The sequence below is a fragment of the Lissotriton helveticus genome, chromosome 10 (genome assembly GCF_964261635.1).
Source record: "Lissotriton helveticus chromosome 10, aLisHel1.1, whole genome shotgun sequence".
Taxonomy (NCBI): domain Eukaryota; kingdom Metazoa; phylum Chordata; class Amphibia; order Caudata; family Salamandridae; genus Lissotriton; species Lissotriton helveticus.
Window position 1 is genome coordinate 914990225 of NC_136071.1, and position 25312 is coordinate 915015536.

The window sequence follows — 25312 nt, forward strand, 5'->3', positions numbered from 1 at the left end:
ATTGGATATTATGGCAATTAGAAATGCCCCAAACCTCTGTGCCATAGGTTGCTACACGTACAAACTGAGATTTAAAAAAAATTAAAATAGGTAGAATGGCTCCCTCGCTCAGTTGGGGTAAGCTAAATACTGCATTATTAACTTAGAAAACTAGTTCCTGCAACAGGCAGTATCGTCTTTCCACCGGCTGTTAGCAGCAAAAACCAGTCCCAGATAAGGAAAAGTGCTTGTGCTTTGTAAACTCTGATTGCCATCAGAGAGGGCCTTTATCATATGCTTTCCTGGTCCACAGGCCATGATAAAAGATTTTGTGAAAATAGTGTGTAAATCCAAGGAGGCCATGAAATTCATGAAACACTGTACTAAAAGACACACAGCTTTAGGAGTGCAGCTTATTAAGACCGCATCAACTGTGTATAATAGGGATGGGAGTATAGAGACATTTATTCTTGGGACATCGTTAGTAAGGTTGTTAAAAACGTATGTAAATTATAAATATACAAAATAAAAAGTAATGGGGCTAAAACGCACCCCAGCCTTGCCTCTCTAAAAAACCAATATCATTAGAAACTCCCGCATGTGTATTGATTATAATCCTACCCTTCATGTCTCTATGTAAATAGGCTAAAAAATGCGCTAGTGTCTCATCCATTCCACTTTCTAACAGGATAGACCACAGCTGAGATCGATTGTCATAGTCGAATGATAAGGTCAAATCCATGAGCGCCAAATATATTGGTGAACATTGGGCGATGGTATATTTCCCAATTAATACATTTAGATTAAGACACTATTTAATTGTACCCACATTCTTTCTAAAACCATAGTGGCCGGTGTGCCGAATGAAATTCTCCTCAGCCCAATCTTTGATCTTGTGGTACAGGACCCCACCCAGCATTTTCAGTATGGTATCTCTCAAAGAAATGGGCTTGGAGCAGACTTGCTGGGAGCAATCACCCTTCTAAAATTCAAATTCAAATTTTATTTGTTTGATTCAGACCTCAACTAGAGTCAACAAATACAAATTATTAAATAGTTGTATTTATACTTTTAGAACTGCTTTAAAATTCAGAGGCCTAGTAAATTAAAGTTGGCGAATAAAAATACATGAGTTTATGACTTAGGTTTATGTGCTTTTAAAACAGCTTTAAAAAACTCTTTAAGAACTTAAACAAGTTATAGCAGACAAATTCATTTGGGGGAGACTTACACAGCGTAATTAAGTCCTGAATTAAAATAACATTATATCTATAATGGAGAGGTTTTATAAAACGTCGCCGAGCCTCTGTCAAAATCTGTTTTTGACAGATTAAAAATATATGGAAAATGTCTTGAACTCCACCGTTATACAAGTCACAAATACCCGGGGGATGTTCAAGGGAGTTCCATCTGAAGGAATACACTTTTAAAGGTGATCACACTTTTAAAATTTGGTACAATGACAGAAGTTGACCATGTGCTTAGTAACGGGGAAAAAACTAGATTATTAAAAACATTACGCAAGAGTGGGACCCAGATATCTGGTTTGTGTTTGATGAGATCTATGAGCACCCTGTCAGGAGCTTTATTGCCCATACTCCGATCTATGGCATCCGCCACATCGGACAAAGACATCATTACTCCCTTAGAGATGGGTGTGATGCGGCATCTTCCCCTACCTCACCGAAGCCGCAACCCCTTGGACGATGTCCTGTCCCGGAAGCCTGCCGAGAGGCGTCCCTGGAAACGACCCTAGCAACCCGGGTCCCACCCCTCTTTCCTTTCTTCCAGGAGCCAATCACCGATGATCTCCCACCGGAACCACAATGCCGTGACCCCGGAAGTCCCTCCCTGACTCCAGTCCCCGAGGCCGGAAAAGAAGGAAGCAGTAACAGGAACGCGGTCGGAGAAGCAAACTCGTGGCAGGAGACTCGGACCGAAGACGAACCAGAGAGGGCACCCGAAGAAGAAGACGTGTGGAGCGAAGACTGGTGGAGTCCGCAGGAGGTGGCTGGAGAGCGGCCGCAACTCACTGGAGAGTTGCGGCGGCGCCTGTGAGTATACAAACCCATTAACAGCCCCTGTAGCACATTAGGTGCATTGTAGATATCTTTAGCGTCACCGTTGGCTCTGGCTACAATCACTGTATATAATTGTATAGCACTTCTAGGGGTCACTACCCGTGGAGAAGTGTGGCTCAATGATTAGAGCAGGCAGACCTTGATGCAGAGCTCTGGCCAGGGACCAGGGTTCGATTCCCACCTCGGCGGGTCTCCGGCTCATTATTTCCCCTGACTGGATATTCTCGCCTCAGTGCCTGTTCTGATCATGGGTCCCACGCTGCAACTCTGGGCAATAGCTTGCTTAGTCTCCACAACGGCCCCAAAAGCGCTGGGATGCCTGGCTGCACCTGGGGGGTGCCCAGGAGTGGACATTTCCCAGGAATAATAATAATAATAATCCACATTTGTAAAGCGCACAATCACCCGTAAGGGTCTCTAGGCGCTGGGAGCCGTCGGGAAGATTAAGCGAGCTATTGCCCAGAGTCACATGGTGCTGGGCTAACCTGCCGCCGGAGCCGGGGATCGAACCCTGATCCCCAGAGTCCAGCGTCAGTCGCCCTGGCCGCGGCGCCACACCTCTTCCTGGTGCCAGGAAGGGTTCCTAAGCGGTATACGGACAGCGCCGGGACACCTCCGGTGGAGGTAGCTGTGCGCTTTACAAATTCCGACATTTACATTTATTTATACAGCACTGTTATCGATACAACCTTCCCCTCACCAGACCCACACAGGACACCTCTTCTTATCTGTTCTCTTGCCCTTCCTTACCTATATCCTGTTCCCCTACCCTCCTCACTGTCGGTTCCAACCCCCTCACCCTAACCTGGTGGCGGTTGCGGTTTACGCTTGTGGACGTTCAGGTGGACTAACGGCTCCCATTCTTTTGTTCTCTTTTTACCTCCGAGGACTACGCCAGGACCGGACCTCCCCAAAGATTCAACGGCCCGACGCAAAGTTGGAGAAGACTGAAACGCCACCTGTTGGAACCTTGACTTTGTTTTCCCCTCATTTTCACTGGAGTCTAAAGTGCACCTTAAAATAAATCAAACGTCATTGCACACTACATACGGCCTCCTTGCCTGTTATTCCGGCCCGGCATCACCCCACGATCACAGTTGGTGTCAGAAGTGGAATCTGCTGGAAGCATGGAGGCTGCGGTCAATAAAATGGTGGAATCCCAAGAACAGTTGGGGAAGCTGATGGAACATTTCTTGAAAACAGCTGAGGATGACAGGGGTCAGCTACATGACGTCCTCAAGGGTCAGGGGGACGCTCACGACCAAGCCATGGGGAAGCTCACAGACGTTATAGGACAGCAAAGGCCAGTGGCTTCTCTTCCTTCGGTGGTCTTACAGAAATATGTGCCGGGGGAAGACCCGGACTATTTCTTCACGAACTTTGAGAGACTGGCCCAGGCCGCTTCCTGGCCGGCTGACTGTTGGGGCCAATACCTGGGACCCCTGCTAACCGGAGATCTACAAGTGGGATACCAGCAAGCCAATATCCAAGGCAATACTCCCTATGAAGACATTAAGAAATGCATCCTAGAACGCTTGGGCATAGACGATGAGACCTATAGGGTCAAGCTACGGCAAGCCAAAGAAGGTACCCAAGAAACCCCTCGAGCCCGGTCCTTTCGTATCAAGGACTTAGCCAATCGGTGGCTCAGACCTGACACGTCAACAAAGGAAGACATATTAGCCAAGATATACCTGGTACAATTCCTAGGTTCCCTACATCCAGCCACCCAGAGGTGGGTAAGGCAACATGCCCACCTCACTCTGGACAGCGCAGTAGAAATAGCGAGTGCCTATAGCCGAGCCCAGGAGTTCCAGAGGACACGAGACAAACCTAACAACCAGTCCCATACCTCGACCAGCGTCCGGCCCCACCGACCACCCCTACCAAGGAAACCGGATCCTCTCCCTCTTTTACCGACCCCTGTCATGTACAGATCACCCAATCCTGGACCTCAGTGCTTTAATGAAATGAAATGAAAATAAAATTTATAAAGCGCTACAGTTGCCCTGAGGCGTCCAGGCGCTGTAACTACACAGAGGTACCTTCAGAGGAACAGGAGGTTTGTAGTAGCTAAAATAAAAAAGTTTTAAGCTGTTTCCGGAAGCTGGTTAAGTTGGAGTTGCATCTCAACTGCAAAGGGAGGGTGTTCCACAATTTTGACACATTATACGAGAACGAACGTCCGCCTGCTCTGGCTCTAAAGATTCTAGGAATCTTGGCCAGTGATGCAGTCGTAGATCGAAGCACCTTGTTGGGCAAGTAAGGGGAAATCAGGGAGCGGTTGATTTCTGGACCCGTTTTCCAGAGGGTCTGATGAGCAATGCACAAGGCTTTGAACTTCACTCTGTCCCTGACAGGCAACCAGTGTAGAGTTCTTAGGCCATTTTTTATTGAAGTTCTTCGTGGGACTCTCAGTAGCGCACGGGCAGCACAGTTTTGAGTGCGCTGGAATTTTTTCAAGGTATAGTCTGGTGCCCCGAGATAGAGGGCATTGTTAAAATCCAGACGGGATTGGACAAGGCCCTGTATGATTATTTGTCTGGCCTCAAATGGAAGAAGGGGGAGAATTTTTTTAATCACCCTAAGGAGACCAAAGCATGTTGCCGACACCTTGGTGGCCTGTGTATTGAGGCTCAATGACTTATCTAACCATACCCCCAGACTTTTGATGTTATCTCTGGGGGCAGGAGCCGCCCCCATGCTCGCAGGCCATAACAGCTCCATAGTAGAGGGGGCTGCCGGGCCCAGGAGCATGAGCTCGGTCTTATCGTCGTCGAGCTTCAGGCATGAGCTCATCATCCAACTCCTTACTTCCTCCAGGCATGCCGCTAGATTGGGCGGTGATTGGAGGCCACTCTTCTGCGCGAGGGAGACCACCAGCTGGGTGTCGTCCGCATAGGAGATGATGTTAATCCCATGCGGACGAACAATCCCAGCCAGCAGCCTCATATATGCGTTGAAGAGCGTGGGGTTCAAGGATGACCCCTGCGGAACTCCACACCACAGAGGCCTGCTAGATGACACGGATGTGCCGTCAAAGACCTGGAAGGTTCTGTCCGATAAAAAAGACTCGAACCAGACCAGGGCTTCTCCGGACACTCATAGGTCGGCGAGACGGTTCATCAGAATTTTATGATGTACCGTGTCAAACGCTGCGCTCAGATCGAGGAGGATCACTGCCACTGATCCCCCCCGATCCAAGATCCGTCTCGCCTCCTCAGTCACAGCCAATAGAGCGGTCTCTGTCCCATGTTTTGGGCGAAAGCCCGTCTGTGAAGCATCGAGGAGGTGGTTTTCCTCGAGGAACTTCGTCAGAATGGTATTGACGTACTTCTCCAGGATCTTTGATGCCCATGGGAGCAGAGAGATCGGGCGGTAGTTGCTAGGATTAGCTGGGTCGAGGGAAGGTTTTTTTACCAGGGCCCGTACCATTGCATGCTTCCATGTCGCAGGTACCATCCCACTCGAAATGGAAGAGTTCAATAATTCTAGAAGAGTAGGGAAAATGGTTTTACTAGCCAACCCCAGTGAGCCCGGGGGAGCAGGGTCACACGGTGAGCCGGATTTTATTTTTTGTGCCAGAGACTCCAATGTTTCCAAGTTCAGTAATGGAAAGGACTCCAGCTTATTGTGAGAGGGAGTTACCGTGTCCAGTGCTGAGTCCGAGCATTGTGGGGGTGAATCAATGGCTGGATCAGGGAAGGAGAGATAGATTTTATTAACCTTCTGAAAAAAGAAATCAGCCAACTCGTCGCATTTAGAGGGGGAACTACCATTATCTGCGGCGGGCAGGGGGGGTTTTATCAGGGAGCTTACTATACGATATATTTCTTTCGGCTTTGACTTGGCCGTTGTTATTTTATCATTATAGTAGGCTGCTTGTGAGGTTTTTATTGCCAATTTATAGTTCCTAATGGCTTCCCTGTAGGTGGCTTTATCAGAAGGATTGTAAGTCATACGCCATTTCCTCTCTTGTCTCTTGCAGGAGCGCTTTTGGTCCCTAAGATCTTCCGTGTACCACGGTGCTGATTTACTCTGCCTCTTTGACCCAGATAGGTGTAAAGGGAGAACCAGGTCAAGAGAGGCAGTGATCCACTCATTGTATTTATTATTGTTTGCCGTCGGGTCAAGGGAAAGTATCGGTCTAGTGGTGCTAAGAGCCTTCGTCCAATTGTCTATGGAAATTTTGGACCAGTTTCGGGTTTTCCGAGGTGTAAGGAAGGAAGCAGGGGGTTTACTGGTGGTCCAGGTGAAGGCTATCAGGAAATGATCCGACCATGGAAGGCTACTAATAGTGCCCACTTTAAGTTGGTCACTATTACTAAAGATCGGATCTAAAAGATGACCTTTTTCATGCGTGGAGGAGGGAACTAATTGCTCAAGTTGGATGGCAGCTAGACTTGACATCATCTCTAGTGCCGTGGGGTCCAACAGATTGTCAAAATGGATATTAAAATCTCCCAGTACAGTGAAATTAGAGGGAGAGACAATCAATTGGGATGCCACCGACAAAAGGGAGGTGTTAAATTGTCCGATAGCTCCAGGAGGACGATAGATAAGAATACCAGTAAAGCTGGTATTCGGGGTAAATTCGATCGCAAAAGAAAAACTTTCGCAGTCTTCAATCTCCTCCGTCAAGCTGCGGCAGACATAACTCTCCTTATAAATGATCGCAAGACCGCCGCCTCTGCCCAGCGGTCGATCAGCCCGTGCTATCCGTGCTAATTGTGGGGGTTTTGGCCATATAGCCCGGGTTTGCCCCCAGAAGGAAGAGCCAATGGAAGTGGGGTTCGTCCGGAACTTCCTTTGTGACACCGCTGGGACTGCGCCTCCAGCGTTTTGTTGCCCAGTGAGAATCGATGGACAACCCGTTTTAGCCCTGGCCGACACGGGCTGCAGACAAAGCGTTCTCCGTCCCCAGGATATGCCCACACCTGTTGGTCCTCCCACAGGCATGGTTGCCATCCAGTGTGTTCATGGCGACACCAGAAGATACCCCACCACTCAAATACGTATCCAACATCCTAAAGATCCTGGAACAGACCTTACTGTGGGACTAATCCCGACGCTGCCAGAACAGGCCATTTTAGGGAGCGATTACCCTGGTCTTCCGAAGCTCCTTCAAGACACAAACGACTCGCTGACCCAGTGGTGGAATGATGCCCCTTTTTCTCGGGACCAACCCCCGCCGACTTCAACACTCAAGCAACGGAAAACCCGTAACCAAAAACAAAAGGAGAAAAGAGGCCATATCACAGCATTTCCTGTAATACCCGAAGAGCACCCCTGGCAGACGGACAGGGAATTCCGGGCCTCGCAAAGAGAAGACCCAATCCTGCAGGAAGCATGGGGAAAAGCCTTGGACAACGAAGACCCCTTACAAGTAGGTCCCTATTTCTTTAAAAAGAACGGACTGTTATACAGAAAAGGAGGTCCTCGTCAGCCACCCCAGTTATTGATACCAGGGCCCTTCCGGGAAAAAGTCATGTTCCTTGCCCACAGTCACCTGTTGGGGGGCCATTTTAGCGATGAAAAAACAGGTCAGTCTATTCTGGACAAATTCTATTGGCCGGGTATTCATCAGCAAGTGAGGATTTACTGTCGGGAATGCCCAGTCTGTCAGAGAAACAGCAGGTATCGGCCTTCTAAAGCCCCCTAAAACCCTTGCCTCTTATCGATATACCCTTCAGTAGAGTCGGAATGCACCCCTACTGCCGTCCCGCAGCGGGTGTCGGTATGCCCTAGTCCTTGTTGATTATGCCACCCGCTTCCCTGAGGCCATACCCTTACGCCAACCCTCCACTCAAAACATAGCCAAAGCATTAATCACAGTATTCACCAGAGTGGGGTTTCCAAGGGAGATCCTTACGGATCAGGGCACCCCCTTTGTTTCTGCCCTCATGAGACAGGGATGCTCCTGACTAGGGATAAAGCAGATCCGGACATTCGCTTACCACCCGTAAACGGACGGGATGGTCGAGCGATACAACGCCACCCTTAAACTAACTTTGAAGAAACTGCTGGCTTTAGAGGCAAAAAGGTGGGAAGAGATGCTTCCGTTAGCCCTGTCTGCTATCAGGTGTAAGGTGCAAAGCAGCACGGGCTATTCCCCCTTCGAGCTCCTTTATGGGCGCTCTCCCCGAACCCTTCTGGACATGGCCCAAGAGGCCTGGGAGGCAGAACCCGACCATACTCGTCCCCTCCCTGAATACCTCGAGAACCTTAAGACACATCTAGCTGAACTACGAGACATAGTCAGACAGAATATGGAAAACGCCCAAACATCCCAAAAGCAACAATACGATAAAGGCACTAAAACCAGAACCTTTGGGGAAGGAGACCTAGTGCTCGTAATGCTGCCTTCCTCCGAACAGAAACTGCTGGGTCAGTGGCAGGGACCCTATGCCGTTCTCCGACTAGTAACCCCGGTCACCTATGAGCTCGAGTTAGACTCCACTCGGGGAACCACCCAGATATACCACGTAAACCACCTCAAGAATTGGGAAGGGCCCCGACCGGTCCTGTCAGGAGCGACCCTCATTCCCTCTCTTTCCTTCGAGGTCTGTTTTGACCCTGACTTAGCAGAACCCCAAAAACAGAACCTTAGGGATGTCCTACTGCCCCTATGGCATGTTTTCTCTTCCACCCCTGGACGTACCTCTATAATAGAACACGCCATACAAACAGAGCCTGGGAAGACGGTCCGCCTATGACCCTACCGGGTCCCGGAGGCCCGCAGGTCTGTCATACGACAAGAAACCGAGCAGATGTTGAGCATGGGAATTATTGAACCATCCATAAGTGACTGAAATCCCCCTATCGTTTTAGTACCAAAACCTGACGGATCGATACGATTCTGTATCGACTTCCGCGAAGTTAATAAGATTTCCAACTTCGACATATACCCCATACCTCGCGTGGACAAGATGATTGAACGAATATGAAAAGCAAAATATATATCCACCTTAGACCTAAGTAAGGGCTACTGGCAAATCCCCCTGAAAGAGCAAGATAAAAAGAAAACCGCTTTTTCCACTCCAGAGGGGTTGTTCCAGGTCACGGTCCTCCCCTTCGGCCTTCATAGGGCACCCGCAACTTTCCAGAGGGCCATGAATCACATCCTACGACCGCATTCCCAGTATGCAGGAGCTTACCTCGATGATATCATCAACTATAGCGACACTTGGGACCAACACCTAACCCACTTACTACAGGTTATTTCCTCCCTACGGTCATTTGGTTTCACTATTAATCCCTCCAAAAGCACCCTGGCCGCCCAAACCGTGAAATACCTCGGTTTTCTACTGGGCGAGGGTGTTATACGTCCCCAAAACAATAAAATCGGCGCCATACAGTCTCTTCCTTTTTCCCAGTCCAGAAAAGACCTCCGAGCATTTCTAGGCCTTCTCGGTTATTACCGACGCTTCATCCCCAATTTCTCCCAGAGGGCTGCCCCTCTCACAGACCTATTAAAGAAAACCGCAAAAAACAACGAAGGCCTGAAGTATCCAACCCCTCTGCTCTGGCACACGTTTAACAACCTCAAGCACGCCCTAACCTCAAAGCCTGTACTAGTGAGCCCGGACTATTCCCTACCCTTCCTACTGCAGACAGACGCATCAGCTCAGGGTTTAGGTGCCGTACTCTCCCAGACAGACAAAAACGGAAATGAAAGACCCATACTATATCTAAGTAGGAAATTGTTTCCCAGAGAGATGAATTATGCAGTCGTAGAAAAGGAGGCTCTAGCCTTTAAGTGGACTGTTGAAAGCCTACGTTATTACTTGGAAGGATGGGACTTTCTCTTACTGACTGTACTGACCTTGTTGACTTTAATAGACAGGCTCTGATCATGAGATCAAAGTTTATAGACAGAGGTTATCCCCACCGGCTGGTGAGGAACTCATATAAAAGAGCCCGATTTTATGATCGAGATTGTCTGTTAAGAAATAAATCCTCCAAGGAAAACAAACAAGTGGTTTGCATTACCAAACATTCGTCGGTCAACGCGAAAGTAAAACAGGTCATAAGTTCAAGTTGGCACATTCTGAATAGTAATTGTACTGTGGAGACAAAGTTAGAAAAGCCATTATTTGCTCACAAGGGGCCCGATTCACAGAACTAACTTAAGACAAAATCCTAAACTTACTACTTTTGGTATTCACAGAAGTTAGGATTTTGTCTTAAGTTTGTCTTAAGACAGACTTAAGACAGACTTAAGACAAAATCCTAACTTAAGTCTGTCTTAAGTATGTCTTAAGTCTGTCTTAAGACAAACTTAAGACAAAATCCTAACTTCTGTGAATACCAAAAGTAGTAAGTTTAGGATTTTGTCTTAAGTTAGTTCTGTGAATCGGGCCCAAGCGGAATAAGAATATTAAAGATTTCATCGTGCACTCACGTTTCTCTGGTCAGGTTGACAGCCAGAATTTTGAACAAAGGTCAATTCTGACTAATAACCCCATTAGAGGAACATTACCTTGTTCAACCTGCATATCCTGCAAAAATATCATTGCAGGTGAGGAGTTCAGTCACAATGGGCATACTACAAAATCAAGAGAAATGTGGAATTGTAAATTGACAAACGTTGTCTATTTCATACAATGCCCATGCCACCTAGGGTATATAGGTGAAACGTCACGAATGGTACAAACTCGTCTGACCGAACATCGTTCTGCTATTCGAACTAGGAAAATAACTGCACCTATGGTAAAGCATTTTGTGGATTTGAACCATGGACCAGAAGATTTCAAATGGCGTGTACTGGAAAAAATCCACACACCTGACTCCAAAGGTGGAGCTGCAATAAGAAGAAAGAGAGAAGTCTACTGGATTTTTGTTTTTGATACTTTTCGGCGAGGCTTGAACAGCGAGATACCTTAGGAAAATGCCTTATGCTAGTTGATCACTTTTTTAGCCCATCACTTTTTTAGCCCATCATTTTCCCAGTCTTGTACCTTATTTATCATACAGCTTTTCTCCCGAAATCCATAATGCGACAATCATGTTCCTTATGCCCGTGAGAGAGCGCAAACTGATATAAATATATGAGTACATCACACTTACCTATAGAGAGCATAAGTCATGATGAGAAATGCCATGAGTGCTAATAGTATCTGAAATTATATTCTAAATGTATAGCTAATATAGAGATTTAAGTAGAAGTGGAACTAATACAGAAATGTGTGACATTATATGATTTTATTAGACGTGATTATTTTGAATCTATGTCGTGTAGCTGTTAACATATAAGATGGTCTGTGGTAAAACGCAGAACGTGGTAGGCCTCAGGGCCAGAGCTGGAGCTAAAAGGGAAGGTGTTTCTTTTCACGACACAGATTGTTTAACGTTTTTGGTCATTGCATTAATGGGCCATGATTTAGAGTAATGTTTTCTAAATAATAGAATAAGAGTTTTAACATGCTTTAATTAAATGAAGAAATTGAATGCTATAATCATAATGTGGAATATTGTAGGCCTGAAATGTTTTAGCATTGATTTACACGTACATGTCTGGGCTGAGAAATGTTGCAAGCCTTTTTAGAAGTCTATGAGAGTTGGGTTCTTGGCGGCAGATATCTGTCTGCAACAGGAAAGGGGGGATCCAATTATAAGCGAATGAATAGAGGCCTGTTCAGTAGACGGCCCAGACATGGAGGAGGGTTCTGGAATGTTTAAGGGGTATCAGCGGGCCGGAGAAGAGACTGAGAAGCAAGGTCAACTCTAACGTCTGAGGCCCAATACAAAGCATCATGGAAAAAGCCTGAAGTTGCACCACGTGAGAGGCGTTTCGCAAGGGGCGTCTCAAATGTTGTTGACTGTTTTGTATTAGGGACAGCACCCCTGGGTGGAGTTAGAGCAGAGACCTGAGGACCCTTTAGAGAGCGGATGGGTAGGCAGTGAGGGGTCATGACTGGAGAACTTTAGGTTTTCACCAAGAGACTTAGAGTGGGTGACTTCCCTTGGGGGTCATTCATTGCTGACACCTTTGTTAGGTTGGGATTTGGTTAAGTAGGGATACCATCTAGAACAGGGTAGGGACGCCTAACCTGTGTTTGTTTTCCTCCAACCTAAATGAAGGAGAGATATGCGTCTATGCTTATAGCTTTGCTATTTTTAGAACTTGTGTTAGTGATTTCTGTTGCTCGTCTGAGGGCTTTTCGAGAGCACATGTATGTAATTGGACCTGTGTATCTCGTGAATCTCATTCTGAGATGCTTGTATTTGCAGCTCATTATATCTTTACAATAAACTTTTGAAACCTAGAAGTTGTCCGTGATCTTTGAGAGTAGAGTCCTTTCTTGGGTGAACTAATTTGCAGATAGGTGTACTGTTTCCTTCCAAGACAGGCAATAAAGGTTCAGTCGACCAGATCGAGGTTTGGATCAATAGATATAAGGTATCGATCAAAATCTCGCCCTTTCAGTTGGTAGCTATAGAGGATGGTTGCCTTCTTGAGGACGGTGACCTAGGCCAGGTTAGCTTACCCCAAGGCCCCTAGAAATCGATGATCGGAAGAACAGCCCGCAGATGAAGATCCGGATGACGTGAGACAGAAAAAGCAGCAGTATCAGAGAGAGTGAGTATAAAGGGTTATGCGTGTTAGATTGCGGTGTCTTTGTATTGTATCTATGTTGTAATGTCTGGCGGAGTTGAATGTCTGTAGAGTGACTGTGGAACAGGTTGTGAGCGCGCGCAACCGGTGGAAATCTTAAGTTCAAGGAGAGCTTAAGTGGTTCGGGTGTATCGGACACCCAGAGTAATTGTCAACTAGTGTGAAGGGGGTCATGAGGTACCATTGATCACCCGAGAGACCGAGATAGGGGGAACGTAAGAGTGAGTGCGTGAGTAACGGACGCTGGTCGGAAGTTACTGTGTGTGTAAGTAACCTATCAGAGAGACGATAGACATCTCGTCAGTTGTGTTGACAATTACAGATAGACTGTGGACGTACAGTCGAGAGAAGTGACCGCTTGGTCGGAAGTAGTCATTTTTCAGTGTATGAATGGGACGCATGCATAACCGGGAGACGAGTTGAGAAAGGAGGGGTGCTGCTGCGAAGCGGAGAAAAGAGACGTCAGGTGGTGTCGCGCAGTGATTGGATGACCGGAGAAAGACCGCGCTGTGATAGGCCAGCTAGCGAACACGTCATACAGGGTCGCGACGTGATTGGCCAACAGGAGAAAGACCGCGCTGTGATAGGCCAAGCTAGCAAAGCCGCGACAGGATTGGTGGATTGTCATCAGGAAGTAAACAGAGTAGCGAGGCTGGATTTTGTGCGCATAATTATGAAGTGTTTTAAATGGTTGAAAGCGCTGTTTAAGAAAGAGAGGCGAGGATCGTATGAAGGGGAAGAAGCCCCGCCGGAGGGTACGCCAGCTCGTTATATGGCAGTAAATGTTGGGTTGCATACGATCCTTTGGATATCAGAGTGGAGTAAGATTACTGAAGGAAACGAGGAACTGACGTTCCCGAAGTACGGGACGTTCAGATTAGAGGTGTTACATCGATTGAAATCAGTCATGACCTCAAAGAGACCCTTGCCTAGACCAACCCAGTTTGAAGCCCTTGAAGCATGGCTTAGGGCAGCGCATGAAAGGAATATGAACAGACGACAAGAAAGGGTGAAACGCTCGGTAAGGGCAGTACAGGATGCCAGGTGGGATGCGGATGCTAAAAGATGGAGAGTGCATAATTTGGAAATAAATAAACTGTACCCAGTGTTAGAGGCGCCAGTAAATAAAAGCCCCCTAGAAGAAGATGATGAGAGCGAAACAGAGGACAGCCTGATAAACAGATTACTGACAGACAGGCCACCCCCGTATAATAGAGCGGGGGGAGAGGTCGAGAATACCGAAAGAGAAAAGGGGGGCAATGCAGGAGAGCATAGACCGCTTCCCAGTTCAGAGTGGGATCCTGAGCCAAAGAAAGAGTTGCTCCAGCCTAGTCAGGTGCAACAGGTAGTCGGTAGGTTTGTGGTACAAAGAGCGCCGGAAACGGAAAGCGCCACATCCTACCCATTACCAGATGCACTACAGGTACCTGTTACCATAGGTCCTATAATATCGATATATGACCAAGAGAGAGCAAAAGGGGAAGAACGGAAACGGAAAGACAGAGAAAGAGCAGAGCAGGCAAGGAGGAACGATACCACTAATTCCCCAAGTCAGATGCCGATACCCAGAGAGTGGAGCACCCCGATGCACACAGCAGGGGACCCAGGAGGAGATCCTGGGGGCCCTAGATGGCCAATGGATCTGAGGGGATCTGGACGAAAATCCTTTCAAGAGCTAAATGAGTACATGAAGCAGTGGGATGAGGCAGTGAAGGCTCAAAAGTGCATCAATGCTGCAGAAGCAGAAAGGGAAAGTCAGGACAGCAGAGCACGAACTCACTGCGGGGCTGGGGAGAGTAGCCCGGAGTGGGACTGTAGAGGGAGTAGGGGAGTCACCCATTGGGCCCGAAATGGAGGTAGAACAGACCTGGAAAACGGGGGCCCCGGGAGTGAAGGGGTGGCGTGCCCAATACTCAGTGAAGGGGAGAGGAGAGCGCAAGAGTACAGGAACAGCTTTAAATGTCCACACTGTGTGCCCGGCACCAGAGAACTGAATGGGAGTTGTGAGAGGTCGCACCATAGTCCCTGTGATGACAGAAATGAGCGCAGCCCAGGGAATATGGGGAACCAGGAAGGATCGTATCGGATACTGAGCGATACGAGGCAAAGGGAGTGTAGCGACCAGAGGGAAAATAACAGAGAGATGTGCGGTGAGAGGAGAGAAGAAGACGAGAGTGGGCAGAGAGAGAGTAGGGATAAAAGGCCCGTGTTCCATCACCTTCCAAGATTGGATGGCCGAGCATGGGACCTGGAGAGATGGGAGCAAGGGAGGCCACCCATTAATTCTCCTGAGCCCAAACGCAGAGCTCGAAGTTGGGATGGTAGGGAGACCAGTGAGCCCCCTTCAAAAGACATATTGCGAGCTGAGATAAAAGCCAAGAGACTTGATGTCTCCAGCTTAAGGTCAGACCTGGATGACATGGTAGATGGTACCCTGCCTTTAGAAAGAATGGAAATGTATGAACAGGATGAAATACTGTATATGGCAAAGGACATTACACGAAAGGCGAGAGCAGTCCATGAGAAGTTAGTCGAACTAGCAGGCAAATATATGGTGGACTTGTCAAGAACCAAAGCATTACAGGGTAACCACAGGCTACATTACTCAGATCGAGATCTAGATGAGAGGAGAACGATTGGGCTGAAAACACACATAAGGGAACTGATTACTGGAATAAGGACATGGAGAGCACTAGATAAATGGGAAGAGAGGTGGTCCAAGAAAGGGACCGGCAGGAGAAGCATGATTGGTATAACACCAGGACAGCAGGGAATAGAAGCTTACCCTTTGCGTGAAGTTGCCAATGGGAGCTATGTACATGTCCCTTGGAGTAGGGGAGATTTAGCTGCTTTTACCACATCTTTCCCCAAGTTACGAGAGAGCCCCGTGGAGTGGTACAAGCAAGTCGAGAGGTTTGTAAAGATCTCAAAAGTCCTATGGATAGATCTGAACACGCTGTTTGACATTGTAGTACCAGGAGATCTGTGGACAGCATGCAAGGTTAGCGCTGAGTGGCCCACAACGGAGCCAGAGAGAGATGCTAGGACTAATGGGCCGTCCGAGATCGTGATGGCAAAATTCGAGAGAGTGATGACTTGGCTGAAAGAGAAGGTGCCAATGCAAGACATAGATTGGGTCAGAATAGACAGAACGAGACAGGAACCCAAAGAGACAGTCCATGAATATTACGAGAGATTGCTGAAGGCGTTTAAACAGTATAGCGGCTTGGATGTAATGGATCCAAAGGACATAGGGCAATTCGTGTCCAAGTTCGTCCTGGGACTGAGACCGGATATTAGTTTAATGATTCAGCAACACTCGATTTGTTGGCAAAGTAGACCCCTAGATGAAATACTGAGATATGCCAGGTACTGCTGTGATGAGGTAGACTCCAAGGCTAAGAAACTAAAAGAGAAGCTGATGGTGGTACAATTGCAGGCAGCAGGAAAGGGGGGACCGCAGCAACAGCAGCAAGGGACAGGTACAGGAGGTAAGAAGCAGTACAGTCAGAACAAGGGTAATGAGGAGAGTACTACCTTCAGACCCAGAGTAGACATAGCTACCTTGAAGAAAACGACTAGGTGCCACCAGTGCAACGAGTTGGGGCATTGGAAACGCGAGTGCCCTTACAATGTAGAGATCGGAGAGCAAGAGATAGAGGAGGAAGAGGTCCAGAGCGCACCTATGAGAGGGGCGACGCCATACCAAGGAAAGGTGCTCAAAGGGGGGGGGGCTCCTCCCCGAGCCCAGTTCCCGCAACCTCCTCGAGTAGGGAGTATGGGTAAGACCTATAGACAAATGCCCCTGTTTGTGGAAGGTGAAGAATGCTATTATGTGGACCCATTAACCGGACAGAGAGTGGAAAGAGAAGACTGCACCCTTGGGGCAGCCTTAGAGGTAGATCAGAGGGGACCCTATGTTGAAGCAGAAGTAGCAGGGTGCCCTACGACATTTCTGGTGGACACAGGAGCCACTAGATCCACGATCAGATCAGCTGCAGTTCCAGACCTGCCCATGTCTGGAGAGACCATACAGGTGGTAGGGGTCGCAAACAGGAGAATAACCAGCCAATTGACAGAACCGGTACAGGTGAAAATAGGGAAGTACAGCGATGAGCACCAATTTGTGGTTTGCGATTCAAGCCCTGTGTGTCTGCTAGGAAGAGACCTGTTGTGCAAATTGAATTGTACTATATATTGTACACCTCAGGGAGTGGAGGTATTGACTAATGATGATGATGCAGATTTCAAAGTTGCAAACTCAAGAATATGTGTGGAGCTGTACCCTACTTTGACAGTAGACGAGCTTCCCTGGGATTTGAGAGAGACAGTGGCATCAGAGGTATGGGATTTCACTGGGGAAGAGATTGGATTGGTCAAAGGGGTGGACCCAGTGAAAATTGTAGTGAAACCGCATGCTGAGTTCCCAAGAACACCCCAGTATAAATTGACTCCAGAAACGATTGCAGGCATAAAACCCGTGATCGAGTCCATGATTAAACAGGGAATACTGAAAGAAATTGTGGGTAGTCCATGCAACTCCCCGATTATGGGTCTGCAGAAACCCAATGGGAAATTTCGGATAGTACAGGACCTGCGAAAGATTAATAACATAGTCGTTTCATGTTGTCCAGTGGTACCGAATCCATCAGTGATACTGTTTCAGATTCCATTCCAAGCTGAGTGGTTCACTGTGATCGATCTTTGTCAGGCTTTCTTTTCGATCCCTTTGGACGAAGATAGCCATTTTCTTTTCGCATTTAAGCTGGAAAATCGCGTCCTAACATGGTGTCGTATCCCTCAGGGGTATACAGAGAGTCCATCGATCTTTAACCAGCTTCTGAAGAAAAATCTTGAAAGTCTAGTGCTGCCCCAGAAGTCAGTTCTGGTCCAGTACATAGACGACCTCCTTGTGGCGTCAGAAACAGAAGAAGCTTGCAGGGAAGATTCCATTGCTTTGTTAAATCACCTAGCTGCCAATGGGCACAAGGTGTCCCCGGGAAAATTGCAGTACTGCCTGACAGAAGTACAGTACTTGGGACACAGAATTGAGAAAGGCAAACGAAAGGTGTCACCAGACAGGATAGAGGCGATCATGAAAATGAATGCGCCTCAGACCCAGAGAGAGGTCAGGATGTTCCTAGGGATGGTGGGTTATTGCCGACAGTGGATCGTGAACTTTTCACTGAAAGCAAAGCCCTTGCAAAAACTGACGCACAAGGAGGTGAGTGATCCGGTACCATGGGACAAAGACTGTTTGATGGCATTCTTACAGCTGAGAGAGGACCTGTGTCGTGCTCCGGCATTGGGAATGCCTGATTACAATAAACAATTCTTTCTTTACTGTTGTGAGAGAGAAGGTTGTGCGTTGTCTGTGTTGGTCCAAATCCATGGGAATGCCCGTAGACCAGTTGCTTATTTCTCAGCTACTTTAGACCCAGTAGCCGCAGCGTTGCCCGGATGTCTCAAATCCGTTGCTGCAACGGGTGTCAGCATTGAGAGATGTGAAAATATCGTCATGGGGCACCCGTTAGAGGTGTGCGTGCCACATTCTGTTGAACTGTTGATGACCAGGACCAAAACACAGCATCTGACCAATAGCAGGCTCACGCGCTATGAGCAAGTTATTCTTGCTGCAGAGAACGTGACCCTCAAGAGATGCTCTGTTTTGAACCCTGCTACCTTAATGCCACTTCCAAATGATATTGATGATGATGATGAATATACAGACCATGACTGTCTCGATGTGACTGAACTATGCACCAAACCCAGACCCGACATCGTAGATGAGCCACTGACCGACCCAGACGAAGTTTTCTTTGTCGATGGCTCATGTGTAAGAGACGAAGTTGGGCAGTTGAGAGCAGCTTATGCTGTTTGTACAATTGAAGGAGTTGTGGAAGCAGGGTGCCTGGAAGGAGTACACTCCGCTCAGGTAGCCGAGATTATTGCCCTAACACGTGCTTGCTTAGCAGGCAATCAAATTCGAGTCACCATCTACACCGACAGCCAATACGGGTTTGGGGTAGTTCATGATTACGGGCAGTTATGGTCTCAAAGAGGGTTCATGACTTCTTCAGGCTCTCCCATTCGCAATGGAGAGTTTGTGCGCTTGTTGTTAGAAGCATTGCAATGTCCAGCAAGTATCGCAGTTGTAAAGTGCATCGCACATACCAAAAATGAGGACTTTGTTTCAAAAGGCAATAGATATGCTGATGAAGTTGCGCGGTATTGCGCAGAACAAGGTTACTCTTTCACAGAGGTGGATGTGGGTGGAATAAATGTGAGAACTGAATTAGCCATGATACTGGAAACTGTTGATACTTGGGATGAATTGTCAACCATGCAAGAAAATGCTCCTGATTCAGAAAAGGAAACATGGGTAAAGGCAGGATGTGTAGTGGGTGAGACTCATTTTTGGGTCTCAGCAGACGGCAGAGCAGTGTTGCCCAATGAGATGGTGAGTCCAATGGCTAGACTCATACATGGTCCCGTACACTTAGGGAGAGATGCTATGCTGAGAGTGTTTAGACAGACTTGGTACAATCCTAAGTTTAGAATAGCAGCAGAAGCAGTGTGCCAGCGTTGTGTGACCTGCCAGCAGCTGAACGTAGGAAAAAGAACACCAGTTGCACTAAGTCACATAGGAAGGTCTGGAGGTCCATTCAACAGAATGCAGATAGATTTCATTGAAATGCCAAGATGCAACCGCCTTCGCTATGTCCTGGTGGTTGTTTGTGTGTTCTCCAGATGGGTTGAGGCATACCCTACACGTAGGTGCGACACCCTCACAGTGGCTAAGTTACTGCTTAGAGAACTTGTCCCTCGGTTCGGGGTGCCGGCCTTTTTGGAATCAGATAGGGGAACACATTTTAACAGCGAGCTTGTGAAGATGATTTGTGTTGCACTGAATATAGACCAAAAACTCCATTGCAGTTACCGACCAGAAGCCTCAGGAATTGTGGAACAAATTAATGGCACGATCAAGTCCAGAATAGCGAAAGTTTGCTCCTCAACGACCCTGAGTTGGCCTGATGCCCTGCCATTGGTACTCATGAGCCTTCGTAGTACCCCAGACAGAAGAACAGGGTTGTCACCACATGAGGTGTTAATGGGGAGAGCAATGAGGCTGCCATCTATTCCAGCTACTGCACTGTTAAATATCACAGATGATATGATCCTGGACTATTGTAAGGGGCTGTCTGACGCCATGCGTTCTGTGTCCCTTCAGGTGCAGGCTGCAGAGGTTCCAGCGTGCCAGGGCCCTTGCCATGACCTGTATCCTGGGGACTGGGTCCTGGTGAAGAAACATGTGAGAAGAAGCTGCTTGGATATTCGTTGGCGTGGGCCCTACCAGGTCATTCTGATCACAAGTACAGCTGTAAAGGTGGGAGGCCTGCCCAACTGGATACACGCGTCGCATACGAAAAGGGTTCCAGCACCTCTGGAAACAGCTCCTCTCTCGGATGGACGTCCAGCTGAGGACCAAGAAGCCATAGAGGGGGCTAGCCAAGCTGTAGAGGTGCCAGTGGAAGCAGGGAACGAGTCTGACCAAGCTGAGGACGGTCAGTACAACAGCGAAACAGAAGACGCTACAGAAGGAGAAGACAGCTGGGAGTACGAGTCTGACCCTGACAGGTCTGAAAGAGAGCGAGAACAGACCAGAAGGAGAAGGAGTAGAAGGGCACGTGGAGAAGCAAATTGGCCGCAAAGAAGAAGTTCTAGCCTGAGGTCAACTCCAGAAGCAACCCTTCCTCCGATATCAGAAGACTCAGACCCAGAAGAAGGTGCTCAGGGCGCTGAAGCACCAGACCGAAGAAGGTCAAGAAGAGTGCGTGTGCCTAACAGAAGATACTCCACACCTGAGTGGACATATCTGGCGACAAATGTCTGTGAAACCGGAGACAGGGAGGATCCGAGCGGTGGTGGTGTCCAGTTCTGAGCCCATTATCACCGTGGAAATACAACTGTTGGTACCCGGTGTCGAACAAGAAGGGTCACTAACATTCGTGCTCCCCAGACCTCCCCGCCTCAGCAAGTTAAAACACATGTTTCTTACAGAATTGAAATTCCCCGACTTTGGTACCACGATAACAGCACATGAAGAGCATACTCTTCGCATGGAAATATTGAACTATGCTATTGAAGCTGCAACCACAAATCTAATAGTCGATTGTTAAAGGACTTTGTAAATAAAGCAAGCAGAAGAAAAGAAGATTACCTAGCGCCCAGGAAGCAGAGAATTTTAGGGAATCCCTTGAGTGGATGGAGAAGGGCTAGGGTTGTCTTTTTGAACTGTGAAAGGACTTTTTGCGAAAAAAGGCTGTCAGCCTCCAGCTGTGTGGATTCTTGCAAAGAGAAAGGGAAAAGCTAGATTGTCTGACGAAATGGAGGCCGGCACCCCGAACCGCAGAGCTAAATGTATAATAGGTACACTAATAGTAGGAGTGATAATATTAATAGCTTTAGTGGTAACAATTTCTTATGTAAAGGGACATGAGGAAGAGGTAAAGGTAACTGATGCGAATTCTGTAGTAACACTTACACCCACTGTTGCAGGTGAGAAAAGGGAAAACACTCAAGAGAAAGCGTTATTGGCTGCAGAAGCCCGCAGGTTACATGTAGACGAGTCCCAAGGAGACTTTAGGTCAAATGCTTATGCTAAACTTTTGTATGAATACGTGGATGCCATGGAGGTTAAGGATTGCTACGTCTGCATGCAGTTGCCTGCGTCTGTAGATGAAGGAATTCGATATCATCACCTCCCTCTGACATATGGCATTACATGTAGCTTATTGCTTAGTATATTTTATGAGAGAGATAGTTTTGAATACTATTTCTCCAATTATGATTCTGTGTTGCCAGAAGTCCCGAATTATAAGCAGATGAATAAATGGGATTACTGGAAGAGTGAAGACAGATTGGCCAAGTTCTTCATTCCTTGGATTACCTTAGATACTTCACATGCCCGTAGAAATAATCTGACATGCAAGGTGTCAGAAGTCGAGAAAAAGTTCATAGGGCAGGTGGATGATCGTTACAGGAGACAAAAGATTTTGAAAAAATCAGGACAAGGGAAATTAGATTGGACCGAGGAAGAGAAGTCACACAAGAGAAAGGGTAGTAGTGGTCCAATAGCTTTAGATAAAGCGCAGAAAGGAAAGTTATGTCTTCACCGAGCCAAAACGTATTATGAAAATGTATACGTGGGTGAAGTTGACTGTGAACATGCTTTTAATTTAGAGTACTACACTAAGGATTTCCTGAAGGGAATGCAAGTGATTCCAAATGTGTATTTTGTATGTGGAAGAAATGCTTACGTGAGACTACCTGACAACTGGTATGGATCATGTTACTTGGCAATTGTCTTCCCCAAAATATATCATGCACAAGACTTATTGATCATTGAGGGCCAGACATCATCGAGGGGAAGGAGAAATGTAGGTGATGCCGAAATGGTTGGAGATGTCTTTGGAGCTATGTTCCCTCTTTTGGGAATAATCCTTAATGATGTTAAAATTAGACGACTGGCAACAGTTGTCGACAGGTTGTCTGCCAGCACTGCTCAGTCCTTAATGCTGGTAGAAGGAGAGATGCAATCGATAAGGGCTATGGTTCTTCAAAATCGGCTTGCATTAGATGTCTTATTAGCAAAAGAGGGCGGAGTCTGTAAGGCTTTGAAGGTTCAGGAATGTTGCACTTACATTCCAGACCTTTCAAAACCCCTTGAGAAAGTTATTAAGAACATAACTAATATACACAAAGAGATCGAAGACTTGAGTAGAGAAAATGTCTGGGAAAAGGTGGGCCACGGAATGAGTGCAGTTGGAGGGTGGTTTTCCACCTTAGGCAAAAGCTTTATTTGGTATATCCTAAAGCCTATCATCATAATATTGATCTGTGGGATAATATTGTGGGGATTGGTGAGGGTATTCAAATGGTACAGAGCAAGAAGGTCAGAAGGGGCCCAAAGAGAACAGTTGCAGAGATTGGCTGCCATACAAGATAATCAGTACAGGAGCCTGAGAGCTCTGGAAGCGCAGAGAATGCCAGCAATAACTGCAGTTTAAATGTTAGTGATGACCCCGAGAGGTCATCAAAGGGGGGAACTGAGAGAGCGCAAACTGATATAAATATATGAGTACATCACACTTACCTATAGAGAGCATAAGTCATGATGAGAAATGCCATGAGTGCTAATAGTATCTGAAATTATATTCTAAATGTATAGCTAATATAGAGATTTAAGTAGAAGTGGAACTAATACAGAAATGTGTGACATTATATGATTTTATTAGACGTGATTATTTTGAATCTATGTCGTGTAGCTGTTAACATATAAGATGGTCTGTGGTAAAACGCAGAACGTGGTAGGCCTCAGGGCCAGAGCTGGAGCTAAAAGGGAAGGTGTTTCTTTTCACGACACAGATTGTTTAACGTTTTTGGTCATTGCATTAATGGGCCATGATTTAGAGTAATGTTTTCTAAATAATAGAATAAGAGTTTTAACATGCTTTAATTAAATGAAGAAATTGAATGCTATAATCATAATGTGGAATATTGTAGGCCTGAAATGTTTTAGCATTGATTTACACGTACATGTCTGGGCTGAGAAATGTTGCAAGCCTTTTTAGAAGTCTATGAGAGTTGGGTTCTTGGCGGCAGATATCTGTCTGCAACAGGAAAGGGGGGATCCAATTATAAGCGAATGAATAGAGGCCTGTTCAGTAGACGGCCCAGACATGGAGGAGGGTTCTGGAATGTTTAAGGGGTATCAGCGGGCCGGAGAAGAGACTGAGAAGCAAGGTCAACTCTAACGTCTGAGGCCCAATACAAAGCATCATGGAAAAAGCCTGAAGTTGCACCACGTGAGAGGCGTTTCGCAAGGGGCGTCTCAAATGTTGTTGACTGTTTTGTATTAGGGACAGCACCCCTGGGTGGAGTTAGAGCAGAGACCTGAGGACCCTTTAGAGAGCGGATGGGTAGGCAGTGAGGGGTCATGACTGGAGAACTTTAGGTTTTCACCAAGAGACTTAGAGTGGGTGACTTCCCTTGGGGGTCATTCATTGCTGACACCTTTGTTAGGTTGGGATTTGGTTAAGTAGGGATACCATCTAGAACAGGGTAGGGACGCCTAACCTGTGTTTGTTTTCCTCCAACCTAAATGAAGGAGAGATATGCGTCTATGCTTATAGCTTTGCTATTTTTAGAACTTGTGTTAGTGATTTCTGTTGCTCGTCTGAGGGCTTTTCGAGAGCACATGTATGTAATTGGACCTGTGTATCTCGTGAATCTCATTCTGAGATGCTTGTATTTGCAGCTCATTATATCTTTACAATAAACTTTTGAAACCTAGAAGTTGTCCGTGATCTTTGAGAGTAGAGTCCTTTCTTGGGTGAACTAATTTGCAGATAGGTGTACTGTTTCCTTCCAAGACAGGCAATAAAGGTTCAGTCGACCAGATCGAGGTTTGGATCAATAGATATAAGGTATCGATCAAAATCTCGCCCTTTCACCCGTGGAAACTTGCCATTTGGTTTTCCACTCAAACAATACTGTCATACTAGATATTTAGTCCCTCGTTTGTTTTGATGGAGAGCCCTTCGCCCCAAACCCCACACTTATAACGTGATAATCATGGTTCTTATACTCGTGGTAAATTGCGATTTGGATTTCCACCAAAAGAATACTGTTATACAACACATTAAGTCCCTTATTTGTTTTGATGGAAAGCCCATCGTCTCTAACTCCACATCTATAGCTCGATAAATAAAGTTTCTAAACTCGTATAAACTTGCTAGTTAGATTTCCATTAGATTTCCACTGAAACAATATTGTTATGCCACATATTTAGGGGCAGATTTATGTTAACTGGCGCATCCCCAGGGATGCGCCAGTTGACATGCGCCACGGTGCGCCACTGCTACGCCACCCATGGTGCGCCGCATTTATGATGCGGCGCACCATGGTGCAAGGAAGTGAGGATGCGTGACGCATCTCTCGACGTACGGGCGGCGCATTGCAGGAGTCATGTCGCAAGTGCGACATGACTCCTGCAATGCACAGGAGCCACCTATACTATGCATTGTGCGTCACCCTTACGCCTGCTTCAAGCAGGCGTAAGGAAGTGACGTAGAAAGTGACTGAGTGAAATCTCATAGATTTCACTCAGCCACTTTTGCGAGGCGCACATGCCCCGGAACGCCCACCCTGCGCCGGAACGCCCACATGCGGCGCAGGGCTTTACAACGTGACGCATCTGCCTAGATGCGTCACGTTGTAAATCGTTCGTAGGGATGCGCCACGTTTACGCCGCCTTGCGTGACGCAACAGCGGCGTAAACGTGGCGCAAGGGCTTCATAAATCTGCCCCTTAGTTCTTTATCAGGTATAATGGAAAGTCTATTTACACCTTTTGATAGTTCTTTGCACTTTTCCGTTAACCTGGAGAATTATATATGCTCTACTAATATGGCGTCGAGGTTACCCTGTGTAGTCCTCTCTTTAGCTCAGACTGATCGCCAGTCCCTTGGCGCTTTCCCTTGCCCTTTGGAGGGGCGTGCTCGCTCCGTCAATCGATGGAAAAATGCACCTGAAATGCAGCTGAAATCATTTTAGATGGAGTGCTTAAATAT

General features: G+C 47.0%; 1 protein-coding gene across 1 annotated transcript in view; it reads right to left on the reverse strand.

The window, feature by feature from the left end:
- LOC144784639 (macrophage mannose receptor 1-like) overlaps positions 1 to 25312 on the reverse strand; it is a 949320-nt gene that overhangs the window by 229592 nt on the left and 694416 nt on the right. The window lies entirely within an intron of this gene.